Source organism: Mixophyes fleayi, chromosome 4, assembly GCF_038048845.1.
Source record: "Mixophyes fleayi isolate aMixFle1 chromosome 4, aMixFle1.hap1, whole genome shotgun sequence".
Taxonomy (NCBI): Eukaryota; Metazoa; Chordata; class Amphibia; order Anura; family Limnodynastidae; genus Mixophyes; species Mixophyes fleayi.
The window spans coordinates 196,266,698-196,294,497 of NC_134405.1; the positions used below are offsets into that span (position 1 = coordinate 196,266,698).

Here is a 27,800-nt window from a genome sequence, read left to right on the forward strand (position 1 = left end):
CAGTTTCAGGATATAAACGTTTGTGCACTCTAATTTAATGCAGTAGGATGTCTAATTTCTTTAATGGGGGTTTTTGTTGCCCTATATAATTACTACACATTTCATCATGGCCGGATTAAGGGGGGGGGGCACAGGGGGCATGTGCCCCGGGCCCCCTCTCTCTGAGGGCCCCCCGCTGATCGGATCACCTCACCTGTCATTTGGTGATCCGATTACTCCCTTGCTTGTGTGCGCGGTGGGAGAGGGGCGGGGGCTGACGTATGCGCACCCTCCTCCACCCGACAGACTAAATGTCTGATAGATGTATGTACAGCAGCACCGCTGCTGCTGTACATTTTAAGATGGAGGAAATGGAGCTGCTGAGCTTGCGCAGCTCCTCCAAGGAGTTGGAACAAGTGTCTGGGTAAGTAGTCACACTTTTACTGCTCATGTACATATTTATACAAATTGAAAAATAAAACAATCATTTGTATATACTTATTCAAGAAGATTTTAGGTATATATATATATATATATATATATATATATTCTAATTACAGCTTTAAAATAAGTGGCTGGCTTCGATAACTACCTCACTACTGATTAATAAAAAAGAGGATCCGCTAACATAGTTGCTGCATTATATAAGGGTATACATACATACATACACACATGCAGACAGGGGCGGATTGGGCTTACCGGGAATTTTCCCGATAAGCCGGGGGCTTAATGTGGAGGGCCGTAGGCTGCTTGAAGTTGTTTTTTTTCATTACATATATTTTTGGTCTGTTTTTTTTATTTTTTTATAATTGGGTATCGACCGACAATCAGGACCAGCGTCACCAGCCTAACATGGGCATCTCCTGGATCACGGGTGCCAGCGGGGGTGAATTGTTGTGGCCGCGGAACTTATGTTAAACCCCGCCCTCCTATACGTGGCCTCGTCCTTGTCCTATCCAGTCAAAATCAAAGGTCACATGCACGTGACAGGGGCAGTCCCGTGTGTACAGTGCAGGAAGTGCGGCTAGAATAAGGTAAGTATGAGGGTGTTTTATGTCAATATAGTGTGTGTTAATGTAGTGTGTGTGGGCAGGGGGGCCTATGTCAGTACAGTGTGTGTGGGCAGTGGGACTTAGATACCCTTACATACTAGACTTTGTGCTTTCGTGTTTTAAAAAAAAAGTGATGTTTGATGCAGAATGCTGTCCAGATGCCACTGCAGACACAGGATTTCTAGAGGGGAGGTGTCCAGGTGTTATATTTCGGAACAAACAACTTGACACAATAAGCCTATTTTTTTATGTTAGTTTTAATGTGCGGTATCATTGCTAGTTTTAGTGTGCGGTATCATTGCTAGTTTTAGTGTACAGTATCATTGCTAGTTTTAGTGTACGGTATCATTGCTAGTTTTAGTGTGCGGTATCATTGCTAGTTTTAGTGTGCGGTATCATTGCTAGTTTTAGTGTGCGGTATCATTGCTAGTTTTAGTGTGCGGCATCATTGCTAGTTTTAATGTGCGGTATCATTGCTAGTTTTAGTGTGCGGTATCATTGCTAGTTTTAGTGTGCGGTATCATTGCTAGTTTTAGTGTGCGGTATCATTGCTAGTTTTAGTGTGCGGTATCATTGCTAGTTTTAGTGTGCGGTATCACTGCTAGTTTTAGTGTGCGGTATCATTGCTAGTTTTAGTGTGCGGTATCACTGCTAGTTTTAGTGTGCGGTATCATTGCTAGTTTTAGTGTGCGGTATCATTGCTAGTTTTAGTGTGCGGTATCATTGCTAGTTTTAGTGTGCGGCATCATTGCTAGTTTTAATGTGCGGTATCATTGCTAGTTTTAGTGTGCGGTATCATTGCTAGTTTTAGTGTACAGTATCATTGCTAGTTTTAGTGTACGGTATCATTGCTAGTTTTAGTGTGCGGTATCATTGCTAGTTTTAGTGTGCGGTATCATTGCTAGTTTTAGTGTGCAGTATCATTGCTAGTTTTAATGTGCGGTATCATTGCTAGTTTTAGTGTGCGGTATCATTGCTAGTTTTAGTGTGCGGTATCACTGCTAGTTTTAGTGTGCGGTATCATTGCTAGTTTTAGTGTGCGGTATCACTGCTAGTTTTAGTGTGCGGTATCATTGCTAGTTTTAGTGTACAGTATCATTGCTAGTTTTAGTGTACGGTATCATTGCTAGTTTTAGTGTGCGGTATCATTGCTAGTTTTAGTGTGCGGTATCATTGCTAGTTTTAGTGTGCGGTATCATTGCTAGTTTTAGTGTGCGGTATCATTGCTAGTTTTAGTGTGCGGCATCATTGCTAGTTTTAATGTGCGGTATCATTGCTAGTTTTAATGTGCGGTATCATTGCTAGTTTTAGTGTGCGGTATCATTGCTAGTTTTAGTGTGCGGTATCACTGCTAGTTTTAGTGTGCGGTATCATTGCTAGTTTTAGTGTGCGGTATCACTGCTAGTTTTAGTGTGCGGTATCATTGCTAGTTTTAGTGTACAGTATCATTGCTAGTTTTAGTGTACGGTATCATTGCTAGTTTTAGTGTGCGGTATCATTGCTAGTTTTAGTGTGCGGTATCATTGCTAGTTTTAGTGTGCGGCATCATTGCTAGTTTTAGTGTGCGGTATCATTGCTAGTTTTAGTGTACAGTATCATTGCTAGTTTTAGTGTACGGTATCATTGCTAGTTTTAGTGTGCGGCATCATTGCTAGTTTTAATGTGCGGTATCATTGCTAGTTTTAGTGTGCGGTATCATTGCTAGTTTTAGTGTGCGGTATCATTGCTAGTTTTAGTGTGCGGTATCATTGCTAGTTTTAGTGTGCGGTATCACTGCTAGTTTTAGTGTGCGGTATCATTGCTAGTTTTAGTGTGCGGTATCACTGCTAGTTTTAGTGTGCGGTATCATTGCTAGTTTTAGTGTGCGGTATCATTGCTAGTTTTAGTGTGCGGTATCATTGCTAGTTTTAGTGTGCGGCATCATTGCTAGTTTTAGTGTGCGGTATCATTGCTAGTTTTAGTGTGCGGTATCATTGCTAGTTTTAGTGTGCGGTATCATTGCTAGTTTTAGTGTGCGGTATCATTGCTAGTTTTAGTGTGCGGTATCACTGCTAGTTTTAGTGTGCGGTATCATTGCTAGTTTTAGTGTGCGGTATCATTGCTAGTTTTAGTGTGCGGTATCATTGCTAGTTTTAGTGTGCGGTATCATTGCTAGTTTTAGTGTGCGGCATCATTGCTAGTTTTAGTGTGCGGTATCATTGCTAGTTTTAGTGTACAGTATCATTGCTAGTTTTAGTGTACGGTATCATTGCTAGTTTTAGTGTGCGGTATCATTGCTAGTTTTAGTGTGCGGTATCATTGCTAGTTTTAGTGTGCGGTATCATTGCTAGTTTTAGTGTGCGGTATCATTGCTAGTTTTAGTGTGCGGCATCATTGCTAGTTTTAATGTGCGGTATCATTGCTAGTTTTAATGTGCGGTATCATTGCTAGTTTTAGTGTGCGGTATCATTGCTAGTTTTAGTGTGCGGTATCACTGCTAGTTTTAGTGTGCGGTATCATTGCTAGTTTTAGTGTGCGGTATCACTGCTAGTTTTAGTGTGCGGTATCATTGCTAGTTTTAGTGTACAGTATCATTGCTAGTTTTAGTGTACGGTATCATTGCTAGTTTTAGTGTGCGGTATCATTGCTAGTTTTAGTGTGCGGTATCATTGCTAGTTTTAGTGTGCGGCATCATTGCTAGTTTTAGTGTGCGGTATCATTGCTAGTTTTAGTGTACAGTATCATTGCTAGTTTTAGTGTACGGTATCATTGCTAGTTTTAGTGTGCGGCATCATTGCTAGTTTTAATGTGCGGTATCATTGCTAGTTTTAGTGTGCGGTATCATTGCTAGTTTTAGTGTGCGGTATCATTGCTAGTTTTAGTGTGCGGTATCATTGCTAGTTTTAGTGTGCGGTATCACTGCTAGTTTTAGTGTGCGGTATCATTGCTAGTTTTAGTGTGCGGTATCACTGCTAGTTTTAGTGTGCGGTATCATTGCTAGTTTTAGTGTGCGGTATCATTGCTAGTTTTAGTGTGCGGTATCATTGCTAGTTTTAGTGTGCGGCATCATTGCTAGTTTTAGTGTGCGGTATCATTGCTAGTTTTAGTGTGCGGTATCATTGCTAGTTTTAGTGTGCGGTATCATTGCTAGTTTTAGTGTGCGGTATCATTGCTAGTTTTAGTGTGCGGTATCACTGCTAGTTTTAGTGTGCGGTATCATTGCTAGTTTTAGTGTGCGGTATCACTGCTAGTTTTAGTGTACGGTATCATTGCTAGTTTTAGTGTGCGGTATCATTGCTAGTTTTAGTGTGCGGTATCATTGCTAGTTTTAGTGTGCGGCATCATTGCTAGTTTTAGTGTGCGGTATCATTGCTAGTTTTAGTGTACAGTATCATTGCTAGTTTTAGTGTACGGTATCATTGCTAGTTTTAGTGTGCGGCATCATTGCTAGTTTTAATGTGCGGTATCATTGCTAGTTTTAGTGTGCGGTATCATTGCTAGTTTTAGTGTGCGGTATCATTGCTAGTTTTAGTGTGCGGTATCATTGCTAGTTTTAGTGTGCGGTATCACTGCTAGTTTTAGTGTGCGGTATCATTGCTAGTTTTAGTGTGCGGTATCACTGCTAGTTTTAGTGTGCGGTATCATTGCTAGTTTTAGTGTGCGGTATCATTGCTAGTTTTAGTGTGCGGTATCATTGCTAGTTTTAGTGTGCGGCATCATTGCTAGTTTTAGTGTGCGGTATCATTGCTAGTTTTAGTGTGCGGTATCATTGCTAGTTTTAGTGTGCGGTATCATTGCTAGTTTTAGTGTGCGGTATCATTGCTAGTTTTAGTGTGCGGTATCACTGCTAGTTTTAGTGTGCGGTATCATTGCTAGTTTTAGTGTGCGGTATCACTGCTAGTTTTAGTGTGCGGTATCATTGCTAGTTTTAGTGTGCGGTATCACTGCTAGTTTTAGTGTGCGGTATCATTGCTAGTTTTAGTGTGCGGTATCACTGCTAGTTTTAGTGTGCGGTATCATTGCTAGTTTTAGTGTGCGGTATCACTGCTAGTTTTAGTGTGCGGCATCATTGCTAGTTTTAGTGTGCGGTATCATTGCTAGTTTTAGTGTGCGGTATCATTGCTAGTTTTAGTGTGCGGTATCATTGCTAGTTTTAGTGTGCGGTATCATTGCTAGTTTTAGTGTGCGGTATCACTGCTAGTTTTAGTGTGCGGTATCACTGCTAGTTTTAGTGTACGGTATCATTGCTAGTTTTAGTGTGCGGTATCACTGCTAGTTTTAGTGTGCGGTATCACTGCTAGTTTTAGTGTGCGGTATCATTGCTAGTTTTAGTGTGCGGTATCATTGCTAGTTTTAGTGTGCGGTATCATTGCTAGTTTTAGTGTGCGGTATCATTGCTAGTTTTAGTGTGCGGTATCATTGCTAGTTTTAGTGTGCGGTATCACTGCTAGTTTTAGTGTGCGGTATCACTGCTAGTTTTAGTGTACGGTATCATTGCTAGTTTTAGTGTGCGGTATCACTGCTAGTTTTAGTGTGCGGTATCACTGCTAGTTTTAGTGTACGGTATCATTGCTAGTTTTAGTGTGCGGTATCACTGCTAGTTTTAGTGTGCGGTATCATTGCTAGTTTTAGTGTGCGGTATCACTGCTAGTTTTAGTGTGCGGTATCATTGCTAGTTTTAGTGTGCGGTATCACTGCTAGTTTTAGTGTGCGGTATCATTGCTAGTTTTAGTGTGCGGTATCACTGCTAGTTTTAGTGTGCGGCATCATTGCTAGTTTTAGTGTGCGGTATCATTGCTAGTTTTAGTGTGCGGTATCATTGCTAGTTTTAGTGTGCGGTATCATTGCTAGTTTTAGTGTGCGGTATCATTGCTAGTTTTAGTGTGGGGTTTTGATGATTGTTTTAATGTAAAGTATTTTAGTTTGTGGAAGTAATGACTTTTCTTATGCAGTCAACCTAGGCGAGCCCTCTGGGAGAGCTGTAAGTGTCGTACTGCTGGCTATAGGTGTTGTAATGCAGGATGTGTCAATGCTTACAGCCTTATACCCAATGAAGACACTTTGCTCTTAATTTTAGATCTTAGGGGGCCCCCCTGTCTTAAGTGCCTCGGGCCCCCCAAAGCCTTAATCCAGCTCTGCATTTCATGCATTATAATCAACCGAAAGCATACTAGCAAAATAAATCAAAATTTGACTTTATACTAATCCTGTAAGCGCAAAGTGTTGCTTGATGGAGATCAGCAAGAATCTTAAAAACAAAAACAAAAAAAACCCAGATGCTTAAATTATAGCTCACTGTTTTTTTTTTAGAAGATTTCCTTTGCAGTTTCATATTTTATAAAGAAAACAAAAGGAAATATTTGAAAAATACGAAATCTTCTGAAAACACACACACACACACACACACACACACACACACACGTACATATATACATGCACACATACATACCCACACACATACAATCAACATCAATATTTAAAAGACAATATAATTGTGCCATAATCATATTTAGTGGTCATTTAGGTATTATATGTGAAATACCTCTGCGTATGCTCAGAAAAGGACCTTACACCAGTGAACGCTATTGCATGCAATTCATGTATGAATGCAAATGACACGACTACCGATGACTTTTTGGGGGCAGAATGGGGAAGGGAAGGGGCGGATGAATGCACATGCTGAGGATGTACAGACACAGATGCAGCTCGATTCAAGTCCTGTTTTTTTTTTCTGGAAGCACGCTTGGTTTCAGCCAGGGCCCGGATTAAGGGGGGGGCACAGGGGGCACGTGCCTCGGGCCGCCCTCTCTAAGAAGGCCACCCCCGTCTGCCGTCCGCTGATTGGATCACCTGATTCTTCTCCTGCTGTTGCAGCTGTGGCTGCCCTGCTGACGCATGCGCAAACGGAAAAAATCCTTGTCAGCGGGCCAGATATACAGCAGCACCGCGGCTGCTGTACATTCTAAGATGGCCGAAATGGAGCTGCTGCGCTAGCAGGCAGGGACAACTGTGAAAGACGTGAAAAGTGTGCTGATCGTGGCTTTCCTAGGTGAGTCACACTTTCTCTGGCCAATCCTAGTTTGTAATAATAGTTCATTTAAATATATCACATAAAATTTATTTTAATTTAAAGAGGTAATGAAGAGAACAGGAATAGGTATGCTATAGAAGAATCCCCTACTTTATTAATCATTATTAAAGTATTACTGAAGCCAGCCACTTATATTAAAGGTTAAATTAGATTTCAGTACATTATATATATATATATATATATATATATATATACATATACATATACATATATGTGTATATATATATATATATATATATATATATATATATATATATACATATATGTATATATATATATATATACATATATGTATATATATATATACATATATGTATATATATATATACATATATGTAATTTTGTTGTCAAATAATGTCAATATACCAAATTTCAGGTCAATTGGATGAGCCCTTTCTGAGAAAATAGCCGCTAGGCTTTTACATATTATATATATATATATATATATAATATGTAAAAGCCTAGCGGCTATTTTCTCAGAAAGGGCTCATCCAATTGACCTGAAATTTGGTATATTGACATTAATTGACAACAAAATTATAATAGTGAAGTCAGTTAACTTCCATCATCCCCCCTTCCCCCCGTGGGAGGGGTAGTAAAGGCTAAATTTACGAGTTGAGGGCTCAAACTCATTTTCGTGAGGTAATTTTACCTCATGAACACACATGCTGTGTTAGTGTGTGTGTGTGGAAAAAACTACCGGGTGACAGAGTGCTCAAGCTGCAGCGCCACCTGCTGGGCGGAGTTATATACTACACTGACCTACTAAATTCTTAGCATTATCTAATATATAAAAGCCTAGCAGCGTGTGTGTGTGGCGATGAAGATGACAAGAACCTTTTTAACACCTTAAGTAGCTTGATTTGACTAGAATGCATGAGTATCATGCACGGGTTAACTTGTATATATATATATATATATATATATATATACACACACACACACACTTTATGTGCAGTATCGTTGCTAGTTTTCATGTGCAGTATCAATAGTAGGTTTCATGTGCAGTATCAATGGTGTTTCTCATGTGCGGTATCAATGGTGGTTTTCATGTGTAGTATCAATGGTATTTTTCATGTGCGGCGGTATCAATGGTGGTTTTCATGTGCGGGGTATCAATGGTGGTTTTCATGTGCGGTATCAATGGTATTTTTCATGTGCGGTATCAATGGTGGTTTTCATGTGCGGTATCATTGCTAGTTTTAACGTGCGGTATCATTGCTAGTTTTAGTGTACGTTATCAATGGTATTTTTAATGTGCAATATCATTGCTAGTTTTAGCGTGTGATATTATTGCTAGTTTTAGAGTGCGGTATCATTGCTAGTTATAGAGTGCGGTATCATTGCTAGTTTTAGGGTGCGGTATCATTGCTAGTTTTAGGGTTGCGGTATCATTGCTAGTTTTAGGGGGGTATTCAATTGACGGCGTGATCGCCGAAAATTGAGCGCTCGAAAAATATTACCGTTAATACGGTAATTACTCGCTGAATTTCAGCTCGCAGCTCCCTGAGCTGCGAGCTGAAATCCAGCGACTAAATTACCGTATTAACGGTTTTTACGTGCAGATTACCGTATTAACGGTAATATTTTTCGAGCGCTCGATTTTCGGCGATCACCCCGTCAATTGAATACCCCCCTTAGTGTACATTATCAATGGTATTTATAATGTGCAATATCATTACTAGTTTTAGCGTGTGGTATCATTGCTAGTTTTAGTGTATGTTATCAATGGTATTTTTAATTTGCGATATCATTGCTAGTTTTAATGTGTGGTGTCAATACCCATTTTAATGTGGTGTTTTGATGATTGTTTTAATATACAGTATTTTAATTTGTGGAAGCAATGATTTTCCTTATGCAGACAACCTAAGCGAGCCCTCTGGGAGAGCTGTAAGTGTCATACTGTGGGCTGTAGGTGATGTAATGCAGGATGTGTCACTATGCCCTTAATTTTAGATCTCGGGGGCCCCCCTGTCTTAAGTGCCCCGGGCCCCCCAAAGCCTTAATCCAGCTCTGGTTTCAGCCATATCACTTGCACCAGCTACAAGTGTAAGTGCCGACTGATAGTGATTACTGACATATTATAATATTTTTTATTACAAACTACACTACTAGCAAGCACAGAATATGTGTTTGCAAGGAAGAGTAACTAAATAAATGCATTGTATGTACAGTATGAAATAAAAGCATTTAGATGTATTTAATGGAATTATTTTTTTATTATATTTTTATTTTTTAATATTTTTCATTAATGATGATACTGTTAAGAGTTGATTTAATTATTTTATATCTTCATTTTTTTGGGTGTCCTAATGTGATTTTTAGTGAACAGATGTTTGTGCATAAACTACAGTCTGTTGTGTCTATCTACAGTCATGGCCAAAAGTTTTGAGAATGACACAAGTATTGGTTTTCACAAAGTTTGCTGCTTCAGTGTTTTTAGACCTTTTTGTCAGATGTTGCTATGGTATACTGAAGTAAAATTACAAGCATTTCATAAGTGTTAAAGGCTTTTATTGACAATTACATTAAGTTTATGCAAAGAGTCAATATTTGCAGTGCTGACCCTTCTTTTTGAAGACCTCAGCAATTCGCCCTGACATGCTGTCAATCACCTTCTGGGCCACATACTGACTGATGGCCGCCCATTTTTCCCTAATCAATGCTTGTGTCAGGATTTCCAATATAAAACCACAGAAAGAGCATAATGAATGAAGTGGTTTTTATTAAACACCGGTTACAAAGGTTGCAAGAGGCGTTTGCCCCCCTCTAGCAGGGGCTTGCTGCCGACAGCTGCACACTGTGCAGGTCCGCTCGGCAGTGGCAGATCAGACACAATCAAACACAATCAGAGCAGCCGGGCAGCACACTGTCACTGCCGAGCGGACCTGCACATAGTGTGCAGCCGCCGGCAGCCTTAGAAGTCAGAAAGGGCCTAAATCCCCCCCCCCCCCTAAAATCGGCCCAGGTAGAAGAATTGTCTAGATCCGACCCTGTGCACTAGGTGTGACCATATGTGGAGCAAGGCACTGAAGATAACGGACGCAGGATGCGATGGTGATGATCTGCAGATAGATGTGCTGGACACTCAGAGAACAGGTAGCAATAAGCTACAGAGCGTTACCACAGGATAGTGGAGTAGACAGTGACTGAGATGATCTGCGGATAGATGTGCTGGAGACACAGAGAACAGGCAGAAAACAGGAGCCAGGGAACAGGACATCTGAACAGGAGAGTAGACCTGAAGCTCATTCAGGATAAGACATGGGAACAGGCACAGCAACACAGGAAATGCAACAGATGATCTGGCAAAAGTTGCTGGGACAGACAGGACTTTATAGGCCAGAGCAGGGTCAGTGCTGGGGTTCTCGGCACCCTAGGCAAAATTTCAACCCCCCCCCCTCACCCCCACCCTGGCGAACACACCAAATACCCACCTCTTACATACTAGATACCCTTACATACTAGACTTTGTGCTTTTGTGTTTTAAAAAAAAAGTGATGTTTGATGCAGAATGCTGTCCAGATGCCACTGCAGACACAGGATTTCTAGAGGGGAGGTGTCCAGGTGTTATATTTCGGAACAAACAACTTGACACAATAAGTCTATGAATTATGCACTTGTTAAAGGCAATGGACGGCCCTAAGATGTCCCTTCGTCACACATATGTTCCTGCATCACACCACTGCCCCCCCTGTGCATCACACCACTGCATCACACTGCACCCCTCTCTGCATCACACCACTGCACCCCCCTCTGCATCACACCACTGCACCCCCTCTGCATCACTTGCAAACCATAGTGTAGAAATCCATAGTTTGCAAGTCAAATATAGAGCATGAGGTCCCAATAAAATTGTAATTTCTCCACCATAGTTTGGAAATAAAAAATAGAGCATGAGGTGCCAAACGGTATAAAAATGACTAATTTGCCACCTCATGCTCTATATTTGATTGGCAAACTCTGCGGGAGAAAAATGAGTATTATTTGCCACCTCATGTTCTATATTTTATTTTCAAACTATGGTGGAAAAAAAAGACAATTTTATTGGCACCTCATGCTTAGAGATGAGCGCACTCGGATTTCTGAAATCCGAGCCCACCCGAAGGTTGCCGATCCGAGTCGGATCCGAGACAGATCTGGTTATTGGCGCCAAATTCAAATCTGAAACTGAGGCTCTGACTCATAATCCCGTTGTCGGATCTCGCGATACTCGGATCCTATAAATTCCCCGCAAGTCGCCGCCATCTTCACTCGGGTATTGATCAGGGTAGAGGGAGGGTGTGTTAGGTGGTCCTCTGTTCTGCTATATCTCGTGCTGTTCAGTTCTGTGCTGTGCTGTGCTCAGTCCAGTGGTGCTGTGTCCTGTGCTCTGTGCTTCTAAGGGCATAGTTATTTCCCCAATATTCCCAAGTGTTTAAAAAAATAAAAAAAAGTTATTTTAAAAAAATACAAAAAACTAATTTAATTTTTTTTTAATTGCAACAAAATTTGCACAACCAATCCTGCAGTATAAGCCCATTGGTACTGCAATATTACAAAGTTCACACATTCAGCAGTAAAAGTCCAGTGGTACTGCAATATTACAAAGTTCACACATTCTGCAGTATCAGTCCAGTGGTGCTGTGTCCTGTGCTCTGTCCTGCTGAGTTCAGTAGTGCTGCTGGGTCCTGTGCTGTGTCCTGTTCAGTCCAGTGGTGCTGTGTCCTGTGCTCTGTGCTTCTAAGGGCATAGTTATTTCCCCAATATTCCCAAGTGTTTAAAAAAATAAAAAAAAAGTTATTTTAAAAAAATACAAAAAACTAATTTAATTTTTTTTTAATTGCAACAAAATTTGCACAACTAATCCTGCAGTATAAGCCCATTGGTACTGCAATATTACCAAGTTCACACATTTAGCAGTAAAAGTCCAGTGGTACTGCAATATTACAAAGTTCACACATTCTGCAGTATCAGTCCAGTGGTGCTGTGTCCTGTGCTCTGTCCTGCTGAGTTCAGTAGTGCTGCTGGGTCCTGTGCTGTGTCCTGTTCAGTCCAGTGGTGCTGTGTCCTGTGCTCTGTGCTTCTAAGGGCAAAGTTATTACCCCATTATTCCCAAGTTTTTAAAAAAAAAATAAAAAAAAAGTTATAAAAAAATAAATAAATAAATAAATAAATAATTTTAACCAAATTTGCAAAACCAATCCAGCAGAAGTCCATTGGTACTGCAATATTACCAAGTTCACACATTCTGCAGTATCTTGTGCTACATATAATGGAGACCAAAAATTTGGAGGATAAAGTAGGGAAAGATCAAGACCCACTTCCTCCTAATGCTGAAGCTGCTGCCACTAGTCATGACATAGAGGATGAAATGCCATCAACGTCGTCTTCCAAGCCCGATGCCCAATCTCGCAGTACAGGGCATGTAAAATCCAAAAAGCCCAAGTTAAGAAAAAGTAGCAAAAAGAGAAACTTAAAATCATCTGCGGAGAAACATAAAGTTGCCAATATGCCATTTACGACACGGAGCGGCAAGGAACGGCCCGTGTTCATGACTAGTGGTTCAGCTTCACCCATGGATCTTAGCCTTCCTCTTCCTCCCCCCCCTACAAAAAATTGAAGAGAGTTATGCTGTCAGCAACAAAACAGCAAACAACTCTGCCTTCTAAAGAGAAATTATCACAAATCCCCAAGGCGAGTCCAAGGGTGTTGGTAGTTGTCAAGCCTGACCTTCCTATCACTGTACGGGAAGAGGTGGCTCGGGAGGAGCCTATTGATGATGTAGCTGGCGCTGTGGAGGAACTTGATGATGAGGATGGTGATGTGGTTATTGAAAATGAGGCACCAGGGGGGGAAACAGCTGATGTCCATGGGATGAAAAAGCCCATCGTCATGCCTGGTCAGAAGACCAAAAAATGCACCTCTTCGGTCTGGAGTTATTTTTATCCAAATCCAGACAACCAATGTATGTCCATATGTAGCTTATGTAAAGCTCAAATAAGCAGGGGTAAGGATCTTGCCCACCTAGGAACATCCTCCCTTATACGTCACCTGAATAACCTTCATAGTTCAGTGGTTAGTTCAGGAACTGGGGCTAGGACCCTCATCGGTACAGGGACACCTAAATCCCGTGGTCCAGTTGGATACACACCAGCAACACCCTCCTCGTCAACTTCCTCCACGATCTCCATCAGATTCAGTCCTGCAGCCCAAGTCAACAGCCAGACTGAGTCCTCCTCAATACGGGATTCATCCGAGGAATCCTGCAGCGGTACGCCTACTACTGCCACTGCTGCTGTTGCTGCTGTTAGTCGGTCATCTTCCCAGAGGGGAAGTCGTAAGACCGCTAAGTCTTTCACAAAACAATTGACCGTCCAACAGTCGTTTGCCATGACCACAAAATACGATAGTAGTCACCCTATTGCAAAGCGTATAACTGCGGCTGTAACTGCAATGTTGGTGTTAGACGTGCGCCCGGTGTCCGCCATCAGTGGAGTGGGATTTAGAGGGTTGATGGAGGTATTGTGTCCCTGGTACCAAATCCCGTCGAGATTCCACTTCACTAGGCAGGCGATACCAAAAATGTACAGAGAAGTACGATCAAGTGTCCTCAGTGCTCTAAAAAATGCGGTTGTACCCACTGTCCACTTAACCACGGACATGTGGACAAGTGGTTCTGGGCAAACGAAGGACTATATGACTGTGACAGCCCACTGGGTAGATGTATTCCCTTCCGCAGCAACAGCAACAGCTGCATCAGTAGCAGCATCAACAAAATAGCTGCTCGTGCAAAGGCAGGCAACATTGTGTATTACAGGCTTTAATAAGAGGCACAACGCTGACAACATATTAGGGAAATTATCTCCCAGTGGCTTACCACACTTAGACTCTCATGGGGATTTGTTGTGTCAGACAATGCCAGTAACATTGTGCGGGCATTAAATATGGGCAATTTCCAGCACGTCCCATGTTTTGCCCACACCATTAATTTGGTGGTGCAGCATTACCTCAAGAGTGACAGGGGTGTGCAGGAGATGCTTGCGGTGGCGCGCAAAATTGCTGGACACTTTCGGCATTCAGCCAGTGCCTACCGCAGACTAGAGGCACATCAAAAAAGCATGAACCTGCCCTGCCATCACCTCAAACAAGAGGTTGTGACGCGCTGGAACTCCACCCTCTATATGCTGCAGAGGATGGAGGAGCAGCAAAAGGCCATTCAGGCCTACACAGCCACCTACGACATAGGCAAAGGAGTGGGGATGCGCCTGAGTCAAGCGCAGTGGAGACTGATTTCCGTGTTGTGCAAGGTTCTGCAGCCATTTGAGTTTGCCACACGAGAAGTCAGTTCTGACACTGCCAGCTTGAGTCAGGTGATTCCCCTGATCAGGCTGTTGCAGAAGCAGCTGGAGAAAGTGAGGGAGGAGCTGGTAAGCCATTGCGATTACACCAAGCATGTAGCTCTTGTGGATGTAGCCCTTCGTACGCTTTGCCAGGATACGAGGGTGGTCACTCTTTTAAAGTCAGAGGAATACATTCTGGCCACCGTGCTCGATCCTCGGTTTAAAGCGTATGTTGTGTCTCTGTTTCCGGCGGACACAAGTCTACAGCGGTGCAAAGACCTGCTGGTCAGGAGATTGTCCTCTGAAGAGGACCGTGACATGCCAACAGCTCCACCCTCATTTTCTTCCACATCTATGACTGCGAGAAAAAGCTCAGTTTTCCTAAAAGAGGTGCTGGCGGGGATGCTGATAACATCTGGTCCGGACTGAAGGACCTGCCAACCATTGCAGACATGTCTACTCTCGCTGCATTGGATGCTGTCACAATTGAAAAAATTGTGGAGGATTACTTTGCTGACACCATCCAAGTAGACATGTCAGACAGTCCATATTGTTACTGGCAGGAAAAAAAAGGCAGTTTGGAAGCCCCTGTACAAACTGGCTCTATTTTACCTGAGTTGTCCCCCCTCCAGTGTGTACTCGGAAAGAGTTTTTAGTGCAGCGGGGAACCTGGTCAGTGAGCGGCGAAGGAGGTTGCTTCCTCATAACGTTGAAAAAATGATGTTTATAAAAATGAATAATCAATTCCTCAATGAAGTACAGCATTGCCCTCCAGATACTACAGAGGGACCTGTGGTTGTGGAGTCCAGCGGGGACGAATTGATAATGTGTGATGAGGAGGAAGTACACACTGTAGGGGGAGAGGAATCAGAGGTTGAGGATGAGGACGACATCTTGCCTCAGTAGAGCCTGTTTAGTCTGTACAGGGAGAGATGAATAGCTTTTTTGGTGTGGGGGCCCAAACAAACCAATCATTTCAGCCAAAGTTGTTTGGTAGGCCCTGTCGCTGAAATGATTGGTTTGTTAAAGTGTGCATGTCCTATTTCAACAACATAAGGGTGGGTGGGAGGGCCCAAGGACAATTCCATCTTGGAACTTTTTTTTTTGCATTATATGACCAATCAACAGTCGTTTGCCATGTTCAAAAAGTAAAACCAAATTTAAACAAATTCAAGAAATTAAACCAAAAGTAAAATGCCCTGTCATAATTTAAAACAAGAGGTATTGACGTGCTCTAAAACTACTGTATTGTTGTTTACGCAGTCCAGATACTATTTTTGGGTGTAATTCAGACCTGTTGAAGGTTTTCTATATATTATATTGTGGTGGCCAGTGGCCAGTTCTCTAAGCAGTCCAGATACTATTTTTGGGTGTAATTCAGACCTGTTGAAGGTTTTCTATATATATTTTATTGTGGTGCCCAGTGCCCACTACTCTACGCAGTCCAGATACTATTTTTGGGTGTAATGCAGACCTGTTGAAGGTTTTCTGTATATTATATTGTGGTGGCCAGTGGCCAGTCCTCTAAGCAGTCCAGATACTATTTTTGGGTGTAATTCAGACCTGTTGAAGGTTTTCTATATATTTTATTGTGGTGCCCAGTGCCCACTACTCTACGCAGTCCAGATACTATTTTTGGGTGTAATGCAGACCTGTTGAAGGTTTTCTATATATTATATTGTGGTGGCCAGTGGCCAGTTCTCTAAGCAGTCCAGATACTATTTTTGGGTGTAATTCAGACCTGTTGAAGGTTTTCTATATATTTTATTGTGGTGCCCAGTGCCCACTACTCTACGCAGTCCAGATACTATTTTTGGGTGTAATGCAGACCTGTTGAAGGTTTTCTATATATTATATTGTGGTGCCCAATGCCCACTACTCTACGCAGCCCAGATACTATTTTTGGGTGTAATGCAGACCTGTTGAAGGTTTTCTATATATTATATTGTGGTGGCCAGTGGCCAGTCCTCTACGCAGTCCAGATACTATTTTTGGGTGTAATTCAGACCTGTTGAAGGTTTTCTATATATTTTATTGTGGTGCCCAGTGCCCACTACTCTACGCAGTCCAGATACTATTTTTGGGTGTAATGCAGACCTGTTGAAGGTTTTCTATATATTATATTGTGGTGGCCAGTGGCCAGTCCTCTACGCAGTCCAGATACTATTTTAGGGTGTAATTCAGACCTGTTGAAGGTTTTCTATATATTTTATTGTGGTGCCCAGTGCCCACTACTCTACGCAGTCCAGATACTATTTTTGGGTGTAATTCAGACCAGTTGATGGGTTTTTAATTATATTGTGGGGAACACTCCTCTACGCAGTCCAGAAAGATACCTCGTTGCAACGTTTTGTACTAAAAAAAAAAAAATATTGTGAGGTGTTAGGTGTTCAGAATAGCCTTTAAATTAGTGGAAATGATTGTTATTGAATGTTATTGAGGTTAATAATAGCGTAGGAGTGAAAATAAGCCCAAAAACTTGATTTTTACATTTTTCAGGTTTTTTTTTTTAAAAAAAAATCCGAATCCAAAACCTTAAATCCGAACCAAAACCTTTCGGCAGGTGTTTTGCGAAACAAATCCAAACCTAAAACATCGCGAAAATCCGGATCCAAAACACAATACACGAGACCTCAAAAGTCGCCGGTGCACATCCCTACTCATGCTCTATATTTGACTTGCAAACTATGGGGTAGAAATTCTAACCCATAGTTTGCAAGTCAAATATAGAGCATGAGGTGCCAAAAAAGTCATATTACCCCCCAATTTTTTTTTTTATTTTTACCTCCCTACTTGCTAGATTGTACTTTGGGCACCCTCTTTTTTAAAAATAAATAAATAATTAGATTTTATTTACTCACTCTTTTTTCTCCTGAAGTCTGGTCAGAAGATGCACGGGGGCTCTTCAAACCTCTTCTCTCTTTTTTTTTCTTTTCTTTTCTCTTTTCTTTTCAGTGGCTGCTCCTCGGCTTCTTCCCATAAGAGGCGGAGCGATGTATGCTGGAAGGGGAGGGGGGCGTCGGGAAAGAACTTTATTCACACTGTCTGTCACTGACAGTGTGAATAACAGACACTGTCTGTTACTTCACCTAGGCGCCGCCGGACAGACTGTCACATGATCGCAGTCAGTGATCATGTGTGAGATGCGCCGGGGGCATCGGAGAGGAGAGGACCGCGGACACTGAAAAACACCCCGCTGCACTTCTCTCCCAAGCCGCTGACTAGATTAGAAAATTTAGTCAGCGGCGCCCTGCAGGTCCCGGCGCCCTAGGCAACAGCCTAAGGTTGCCTAATGGGAGCGCCGGGCCTGGACCAGAGGCAGGTGTTTAGGCTTCCAGGAATAACGAGGCAGCTCTGGCAGATGAGAGAGTAGTCTGAATACCACAGTAGCCCCTTTGGTGGAAAATGGTACTACAGGCAGGATACATCAATATACAAAGGTCTGACATAGTTCCTGGCAGACAGGAGCTGCAGGATTAGAGATGGTCACTGACCCCCGTGTTTTGGTTTTGGTTTTGGATCTGGATTACCTTCGTGTTTTGGTTTTGGTTTTGCAAAACCGCCATTGTGTGTTTTGGTTTGTTTTGTTTTGCTATTTTTGAAAAAAAATACAATTTTTTTGGTCTAAAATAACCTAATTTAGTGCTCCACCAGTTTCTTATATAAGTGAGGTAATTCTAAAGCTAATAAATTATGAAAAAAACAGTTTAATCCCTGGTAGGCCGTCCTTAATTCAAACACTTGTCTACAAATTATACAGACAAACCTGGTTGTCTACCTCCTCCATCTTTGATTATTGGCAATGTAGCCATGGTCTTTGGGGATATATTACACCCTCCACTTGTAGTTGAATATAAAAAAAGCAGCCTGCACAGACTGTGGAACTAGAAAGTAAAATTAAATGGACCACGGTAGTTTGGTGGCTATCTATGCCCCCCCGCCCTCCACTTGTAGTTGAATATAAAAAAAGCAGCCTGCACAGACTGTGGAACTAGAAAGTAAAATTAAATGGACCACGTTAGTTTGGTGGCTATCTATGCCCCCCCCCCCAACCCTCCGCTTGTAGTTGAATATAAAAAAAGTAGCCTGCATAGACTGTGGAACTAGAAATTCGAATATACAAAGAAATGGACAAAGGCAGTTTGGTATCTGTCTGCATCAGAGCCCCCCCCCCCCCCTCATCCACTTGTAGTAAAATAGAAAAAAAAGCAGCCTGCATAGACTGTAGAACTAGAAATTCGAATATACAAAGAAATAGACAAAGGCAGTTTGGTATCTGTCTGCATCAGATCCCCTTTCCACTAGGAGTAAAATAGAAAACTTTTCAGCCGTTATATAATCTAGAATATAAATAGAAATTGAGAAAGGCAATTTGGTATCTGTCTGCATCATAATCAACATCATCATTAGTGCCCTCCTCGCCTACACAAATCTCCCCCTTATCCTCTTCTAATTCAAAAGTTCCATCCTCAATTTGTGTATCACCGGCTACACTGGGGCTGTTCAGGTACACATCAGCAGAACTGCTGAAAGGGCCCTTCTTTATGGGTACACTAACAGAATGCTCACGATTAGACATACCACTGTTGGATGGACTCTCCACAGGGATTGGTGTCATTTGTGAATCAGAGCAAACATTATCCTCTAATGCCTTACTGTTATCTTGCAGCTCGGTTTTGACGCGTAACCGTAGTTTTGCACCAATTGTAGGCTCGGTAACTTTTTGGGATCTGCCACTAATAGCCAAAGGTGAAGGCCTCATTCTCTCTTTGCCACTGCGTGTGTATAATGGCATGTTGGCAATTTTTTTTTTTAACGGCACTTAACATTTGCTCAGTAACACTTCTTTTTCGCTTCAAAACAGTACATTTTTTTTGTTTTTTGGACTGATTTCGAAACACTGTGTAGTTTGACATCGCCTTGCCCGGATGATGTACTGGGAACACTAACATCAAGACTGGTGACAGAACCTGGTTGCTCATTCTGATCATATGTGGACTGCTTTGAATCCATTCTGAGCCCAAAGCACTTGTAGTGCTAAAAATTATTTGGTAAGATACTGCTGACAGATAGTAATTTTGACAGCCAGAAATATTTATGCATAATTATGGGGGACACCCCAAAAGCACTGGGGAGTGCCAAATATTCAAAAGAAATAAACCTCTATCCTCCTCTCTTCTCTTGCGATTTTTGTTACAATAAATGGAATAAGAATATTGGATTCTCTGTCCCTGCTCTAATCAGCCTGTGACTACATCCTGCTCTCTCCCTCTGTCAAATGGCGATGGATTGCTGTGGAGGCGTGTATTTAAAATCTTAAAGTATCGCGAGAACTGAGCCCCGAGATCCGACGACGTCACAATGACGTTCTGCCTCGATTTGAATTCGGAGTGGGCGGGAGAGTACCAAGCTACTCAGCTCGGTACTCGGATATCCAAAGTTCGGGTGGGTTCGGTTCTCGGGGGAACCGGGCCTACTCATCTCTATGCAGGATGCAGATCGTGACAGTACCCCCCCCTTTGAGGGCGGATTCCAGACGCCCAAATTACCAGGAGCTGTCAAAAAGGTCAGAGACACAGTCCAAAGGATGCAGAGACCACAAAGCCCCCATCCTCTATTTCTTTTTACGGCTCTTAGAGAGATGCTGGAAATGGAGTGAAGCAAATGACAATTTCAAGGTTGGGGTAACTGGGGGTAAAGAAGACGATTAGGATTGGCGACTGGTGGTGGAGCAAATTCTTCAACCACGGCATCCGTAAAAAGTTGTAAGTTTGAGAGAATAGGATCTCTGGTTTCAATAAAAGGATTTGCCCATTGAAACGCTCTCCCTTCAAAATTGGATAGCAAGAAAATTACTTGCTTATATTGGTTGTTCAAAAGTTTGGGTACGGAGGGAAAATAGTCTAAGGAGTACTTTACAAGTGCACAAAATTATCCTATGTCTCCATCTAAGGTAGGGGGTGGGGATTCAAAAACACAAGAGAAGTCAGCAGTCCTGGCAACTTCAGATGATGGGGTAATGGGAATATTGGGGAGGCGTGAGAGATCGCGGCGGCCGCAGGCACCGCCGCGACACTCCTGTCTCCTCCGATGCTATGGCAACCGGGACGTCACTTCCGGTTTCCACGTCCCGGTTGCCTGGGCAACAACCGGGACGCTACAGGCTCCCTGGCGCGGCGCCCGGCCAGCTGGCCAATAGGCGGGCGGGCGTGCGCACGCAGGGTTACTTAGGTGGTAGCCAATCATGGCTATCTAGATACTCAGGAGGCAGTGTCTTTGGGTAGTATTTTATTATGCAGCTGAACACTGCATCACTATTGGCCACTAGGTGTATTATCTGTTAGGTCACACCTCTGGGCTCTTCCCTGATTGGCTACTTGGACTATTTAAGGCAATGAGGACTGAGCCTCATTGCCGGTTATAGCGTTCTGTTCTCAGTTCTGCTGCCTGCTTGCTCACTTTCTGCTTGGTGTTTATACCTATGACTGACTTCCCGTGTATGACCTTTGCTTGTTCCTGGACCTTTGAACCTATGCTTCTGACCCTGACCATTTGCCTGAAATCCGGATTCTGCTCCTCCGCTACTGCTCCTGACCTATCGCTTGTCCCTGGATTCCAAACCTGTGCTTGTGTCCTCTGACATTGGTTTTCTCTGCCTGACCCCCACGCTGCTGTTCGCCAATCACTCCACTCCTGGGTTCTCCTTAAGCCAGTATACGATTCTCGACTCTCCGTCAGCCTGCGGCCAAGTCTGTCCCCACCACTAGGGGCTCCAGCGAACACCAGGCTTTCGGAGTAGACTCCAAGTTTCATTGTGCTGGCTTGGGAGTTCCTAACAGGAGAGATTTGGACTGAGAACAAGGATCCCCGACTGGGACAGCAGGAAGAGTCACAACATTTTCTTTAGAAGAAGTGAGAAAATTTGGCTCTGGCTGAGCAGATGTATCTGGGGACTTGGGCAGGACACACTTGGCAGGAGATGGCCCGAGCTGGGCACCAGACTTAGAAGAAGGCCCGGACTGGGCACCAGACTTGGAAGAAGGCCCGTACTGGGCACCAGACTTGGAAGAAGGCCTGCACTGGGCACCAGACTTGGAAGAAGGCCTGCACTGGGCACCAGACTTGGAAGAAGGCCTGCACTGGGCACCAGACTTGGAAGAAGGACCGGACTGGGCACCAGACTTGGAAGAAGGCCTGCACTGGGCACCAGACTTGGAAGAAGGACCGGACTGGGCACCAGACTTGGAAGAAGGACCGGACTGGGCACCAGACTTGGAAGAAGGCCCAGACTGGGCACCAGACTTGGAAGAAGGCCCGGACTGGGCACCAGATTTGGAAGGAGGACCGGACTAGGGCTCTGGCAGAACCGCATTACTAGGCAATATTTCTGGAGTTGATTGGAGGGACAGGGCCCTCTCTGGAGTTGACAATGTCTCCAGAGCGGAGACAGAGCCTGGCACCTCGGAGCAGGAGACAAAGGCTGGCACCTCGGAGCAGGAGACAAAGGCTGGCACTGTGGAGCAGGAGACAGAGGCTGGCACCGTGGAGCAGGAGACAGAAACTAGCGGATTAAACCTCATCCCAGGGAGCAGATCAGGCTGAAGTGTAGAAACAGGAGGCGTGATGTAAATAAATATGGAATGAGGAGGAGAATAAACTGGAGACAGGTCTGTAGAATGTCATGGTCTGCGGGGTGGACAGACTTGTAAAAAATGTACATCGCTAGCACAGTAAAGACATAGTTTATTGGTCCTTCTGCGCTATCGCTCTTCTTCGGACATAAGGGGGCGTGGAGCACCAAAGAACCTGGCGTGTGCTACACTGTGGATCCTAGTTGCAGACAAACTTTGAGGAAACATTTAGAGGTGCTGCTTGCACAGATACATTTGGTTGTTCCCTGGGTGGATCCATTTCATGGCAAAGATATCTTGCTTCTTCACTTTCATATTAGGTACAGATTCTAGAGGAGGTACTGCAGTGATGACTTTCTCCATGGAAAAAGAATTTGCTACTCCCGAACTGGTTTTGGAGCAACGAGTACCTGGAATGGAGATTGGAAGTTGTTTAAGTACCTTAATAAGCAAAGAAGAGACTTGAGAAATTTGAGATCGGAGTTGGCGAATGTCCACTTGGAGCATCTGGAAAAGGGAAGTTTCGGAAGGAAAAGTAGCCATGGTCTCAGGACATTGAAATACTGAGTTAAGAGACAAGTACCCTGGGAATCCTCAAACTTGGGTGGAAAGCGTGCAACGGCAGGCTCAATTTTCTGGCAAGATCATACTGACAGGATTCCCAATATAAAACCACGGAAAGAGCGTAATGAATGAAATGGTTTTTTTAAAACACTGGTTACAAAGGTTTCAAGATGCAGTATGGTAGGGTATGGCAGAAATGGCAAAAGATCTCAGTAACTAACATATGCAGAAGGCGATGGTTTGCAGGACTTTACCACAAAGTAGTGGAGATGATGCACTAGGTGTGACAGTCTGCGGAGCAAGGCACTGAAGATACTGGATACAGGATGCGATGGTGATGATCTGCAGATAGATGTGCTGGAGAATCAGAGAACAGGACATCTAAACAGGAGAGTAGACCTGAAGATTAATCAAGATGAACATGGGAACAGGCACAGCAACACAGGAAATGCAACAGATTATCTGGCAAATGTTGCTGGGACAGGCAGGCCTTTATAGGCCAGAGGCAGGTGTTTAGCTTCCAGGAATAACGAGGCAGCTCTGGCAGATGAGAGAGTAGTCTGAGTACCACAGTGGCCCCTTTGGAGGAACATGGTACTACAAGAAAGAAACATCAATATACAGGTCCTGGCAGACAGGAACTGCAGGATTCAGATCGTGACAGCTTGGAATTTTTCAGAATTTGTGGGTTTTTGTTTGTCCACCTGCCTCTTGAGGATTGACCACAAGTTCTCAATGGGATTAAGGTCTGGGGAGTTTACTGGCCATGGACCCAAAATTTAGATGTTTTGATCCCTGAGCCACTTAGTTATCACTTTTGCCTTATGGCAAGTTGCTCCATCATGCTGTAAATGGTATTGTTCATCACCAAACTGTTTTTGGATGTTTGGGAGAAGTTGCACTTGGAGGATATTTTGGTACCATTCTTTATTCATGGCTGTTTTCTTAGGCAAATTGTGAGTGAGCCTACTCCCTTGGCTGAGAAGCAACCCCACACATGAGGATGCTTTACTGTTGGCATGACACAGGAGTGATGGTAGCGCTCACCTTTCCTTCACCGGACAAGCATATTAGCAGATGCCCCTAACAATCTGAAAGGGATTCATCAAAGAAAATGACTTTACCCCAGTCCTCAGCAGTCCAATCCCGGCACCTTTTGCAGAATATCAGTCAGTCCCTGATATTTTTTCTGGAGAGAAGTGGCTTCTTTGCTGGCCTTCTTGACACCAGGTCATCCTCAAAAGTCTTTGCCTCACTATGCGTGCAGATGCCCTCACAGCTGCCTGCTGTCATTCTTGAGCAAGCTCTGCCCTGGTGGTGCCCCAATCCCGCAGCTGAATCAACTTCAGGAGACGGTCCTGGCGCTTGCTGGACATTCTTGGGCGTCCTGAAGCCTTCTTCACAACTCTCTACTTGAAATTCTTGATGATCCGATAAATGGTTGATTTAGGCGCAAATCTTACTAGCAGCAACATCCTTGCCTGTAAAACTCTTTTAGTGCAAAGCAATGGTGGCTGCATGTGTTTCCTTGCAGAGAACCAGGGTTAACAGAGGAAGAACAATTATTTCAAGCACCCCCCTTTCTTTTAAAGCTTCCATTCTGTTATTCTAACTGAATCAGCATGACAGAGTGATCTCCAGCCTTGTCCTCGTCAACACTCTCACCTGTGTTAACAAGAGAATCAATGACCTCATGTCAGCTGGTCCTTTTGTGGCTGGGCTGAAATGCAGTGGAAATGTTGTTTTTAGGATAAAGTTCATTGTCATGGCAAAGAAGGACTTTGAAATGAATTGCAAATCATCTGCTCACTCTTCATGACATTCTGGTGTATATGCAAATTGCCATCATAAAAACTGAGGCAGCAGACTTTGTGAACAATAATATTTGTGTCATTCTCAAAACTTTTGGCCATGACTGTATATACAGCAAGTAACATTTATGCAGAGTTTACTTACACCCAGATTCAAATGAAAACGTATCTCTGAAAAATGGTTCCGTGCTCTATTTTAAAACAGAAGTTGTGTCCGAACATGAATCAGGCCCTTAATGTTTGTGGGTACAGTATCACTATGTAGATTGCGTAGTTCATTATATGATTATATATATCCAATGTTTTTACCTTACTTACTGACTTACTTCACAGCCTGCTACAAACTTCCGCGTGCCTCTGATTCACTTCTGCTATCCAAGCATATGAAGTACTATATTTGCATATGCTTGTGTGCAGTAGATAGTAAACTATTAGTACTCCACATCTGCTGGACTTACTGCTTGCTTAAATGCCAGTTACTTTCAGCATCCCAGAACCTGTATTTTTTTATACAGCTGGCTGTGCAGAAGTACAATTTAACGATCAACTTAAACTATAATTTGGCCCACCAATTGATACACAACTTGGATTATTCTCCAAATTGTAATTAAAAATGCACCTAGCTGTGCTAGCTTCCACACAGCAAGGGTCCTGGAGATCATCAGGTGCCAGAATGCAACAGCGTGTGAGTATGATTATTTTACATTGTCCACAGGCAATATATAGTTCACTTTAAACATTTGAGTTGGGAAACCTGGTGTTGTAAGCTACAAAATAAAGAAATGAATGCAATAATGTATTAATGTACGAGATGTAGAAATCATTATCTACTAAAATCAATTAGAGATAATATCTCCAATATATTAAAATATATCTTATTTTAATCAATTTTAATTTGCTTATAAAAACATTAAAAAAATATAAAGATAAAAAGTGATTTTGTTAAATGGATCTCACTTAAGCATGGACATATTTGAACAGTTGAGTTATTTGCTCTACAGAAGCAAAATTTGGTCACATTGACAGTCATTGAAGAATCCCTGGTTCACCACATACAATGTCAAAACTATTAAATGTCTCCTTATGCCAAAACAGCAACAAATGCAATCATGTCTAAGTAGTTGTGTCTCTATTGTTCACTTATCCTGTAGATGCAACTTTACAAATGTATATTTACTATTTCGCTATTTCAGCTATACCACCCATTCTGTGACATTTCCCCCCTTCTACAACAAGACCTTCCCTAGCTTCACAATCCTCAATTTAAAAACTCACCTCACCTCTTTAGACAAGCTTATCATAATCCTGAACTACCCACTTGACCACATGAATATATCTCAGTTACACTATTCACTCATAACATTGCTGTGTGGCCAGGGCCGGATTAAGTGTATGGAGGCCCCTGGGCTAAGGGGGCCTCCATTACCCCGTGAGGGCCCCCCCCCCCCCCCCCGTGATCCGAGCCGCGCTCCCCGGTGAGCCGAGCCGCCCACTTACCTCCTTCTCCTGGCATTGCCCCCGCCCCCGACCGATCAATAATGCTGCTGAGCACTATCAAGGGGCCCCTGGATGCCCAAGGCCCCTGGGCTGTAGCCCAGTTAGTCCTAAAATTAATCCGGCCCTGTGTGCGACTGGATTATATAGCCCCACTTAACACTTTTTCCTATTGCAGTTTGGCTGGACCAATTTGCACTGTTACATTTAACCTCATGTATCAAGCTTTTCCTATAGATTGCAAATAGGATCCTCTTACTTTTCTGTCAGTTTATTAACACACAGTTTATTAAATAATGTAAACACTGCGGAATATGTGGACGCTATTTAATAAAATAAATAAAAATAATAAATAAATAATAAATGTGGATAATCATTTGCTTCCTCTAGAAAGGAGCATGGATGATGGTTGCATTAAATAGTGATGACATCTTTCAATACCACCTATCAAGAGAGCTCCCATCCAATAAAGAAGGGAGTACAGTAATCAGCGGTCTAAGACAGATGAAGAACAACACACCAGCCCCCTGTGGGACACATATGACTAGACATCACCATACCAATCAGTGTCTTGGGGCCTCAGTGATGGCATGTCGGGTAAGGGTACATCTGGAGCACAATAATGGGGAATGATGGGACTACCTTGTACATAGTGGTAGCATCAGGCTGTGGACCACCTGGCACACATTAATGGCAAGGGATAGTCAACCACTGGGGACCACCTGGCAATACACTGATGACATGGAATGGGCTGCATCTGGCATACAGTATTGGCATCATGATCATCTTTCATATACCAGCATGTTGGGTGGGGTATACCTGCCATACAATGATGATAATAGGAGAGGTATCTGGCACACAATGATGGAAAATTATGGGCGACACATGGCACACAGTAGTGGAATAATTTAGATGAACGTGGCTGATTGATGGTATAATGTGGATCCACTTAATTAGTGTTTGCTTAATCTTTGGTCACACTGTGAATTGTGGAGTAAAGTGGAACCATAGGTAGTTCATACAGTTTCTCCCCCTACCTTTTTACCCTTTTCTTTTCATTTCGCTAACGCATGTCCAAAAAACTTTGCATACTGCCCTTTCCCGTTACCTCTATTTTTCCTGTGTAATCTTTAACCTAGAAGTTTTGTGTACTAAAAGTTTACTTAAAAAAACTAATTTCATTTCATACCTAGAAGATCATCCATGACTGATCCTGTGCTGCCTCCCAAAGCTAAGTGAAATTAAAGTATATGGTGATTCATTCATTCTCAATTCACATAATTTATATTAAGTGTAAAATTTGTTTTAATTTATTGAACTACTGTTATGATCTGCCTTGTTTATTTGTGTGCATTTTACCCTGTGTTATGATTTGCCTTGTTACCCTGTGTGCACATTACCCTGCAGTATCTGTGATTCTCCAGAGGAGCTGCTGTCCGGCCGTTCCTTTATCAAGGGTTAACTAGCACTGCTAGTTAATTATCCACACCTGTCTGTGGCCTTTATATGCCTGTCTTTTCCTGAAACCCTTTGCTGGTCATTGAAGCTCCTAGCCTGCTCATGTGGCTCTGTTCCTGGATTACCTGCATGTGTCTCTGTTCCTGGTTTCAGTTAATGTTATTTTGCTGCATTTCTTTATCATTAATCTGTTTGCCAAGATCTGGAAATCCGTTGTTTGATTCAGCTTGAACTGTCTACTGTTTATTTGCCTTCCCTGGAATATATCTTTACTGCAATAAAAAGTTTAAACGTTTATTTCGTGTGTCTGGCTCCATGGCTGTAATCAAGGAATTGGTTTTGAACAGAACCATAACAACTACATATTTTTTTTCTGGTATTACCATGTTTATCACAATCAAACCCACTTTTCCTCATCT

General features: G+C 42.7%; 1 protein-coding gene and 1 long non-coding RNA gene across 3 annotated transcripts in view; one reads left to right on the top strand and one right to left on the bottom strand.

The window, feature by feature from the left end:
* The window catches only part of NELL2 (neural EGFL like 2), a 252,389-nt gene that overhangs the window by 95,676 nt on the left and 128,913 nt on the right, over positions 1-27,800 (bottom strand). The gene's annotated exons all lie outside the window — the stretch shown is intronic.
* LOC142152431 (uncharacterized) lies at positions 304-27,678 on the top strand. Of its 2 annotated transcripts, none has more exons than XR_012691337.1 (2): positions 304-403; positions 26,314-27,678. It is a non-coding gene; the product is annotated as an uncharacterized LOC142152431 (long non-coding RNA). The 2 variants fall into 2 exon arrangements; XR_012691338.1 differs by lacking the exon at positions 304-403 and adding an exon at positions 775-1,013.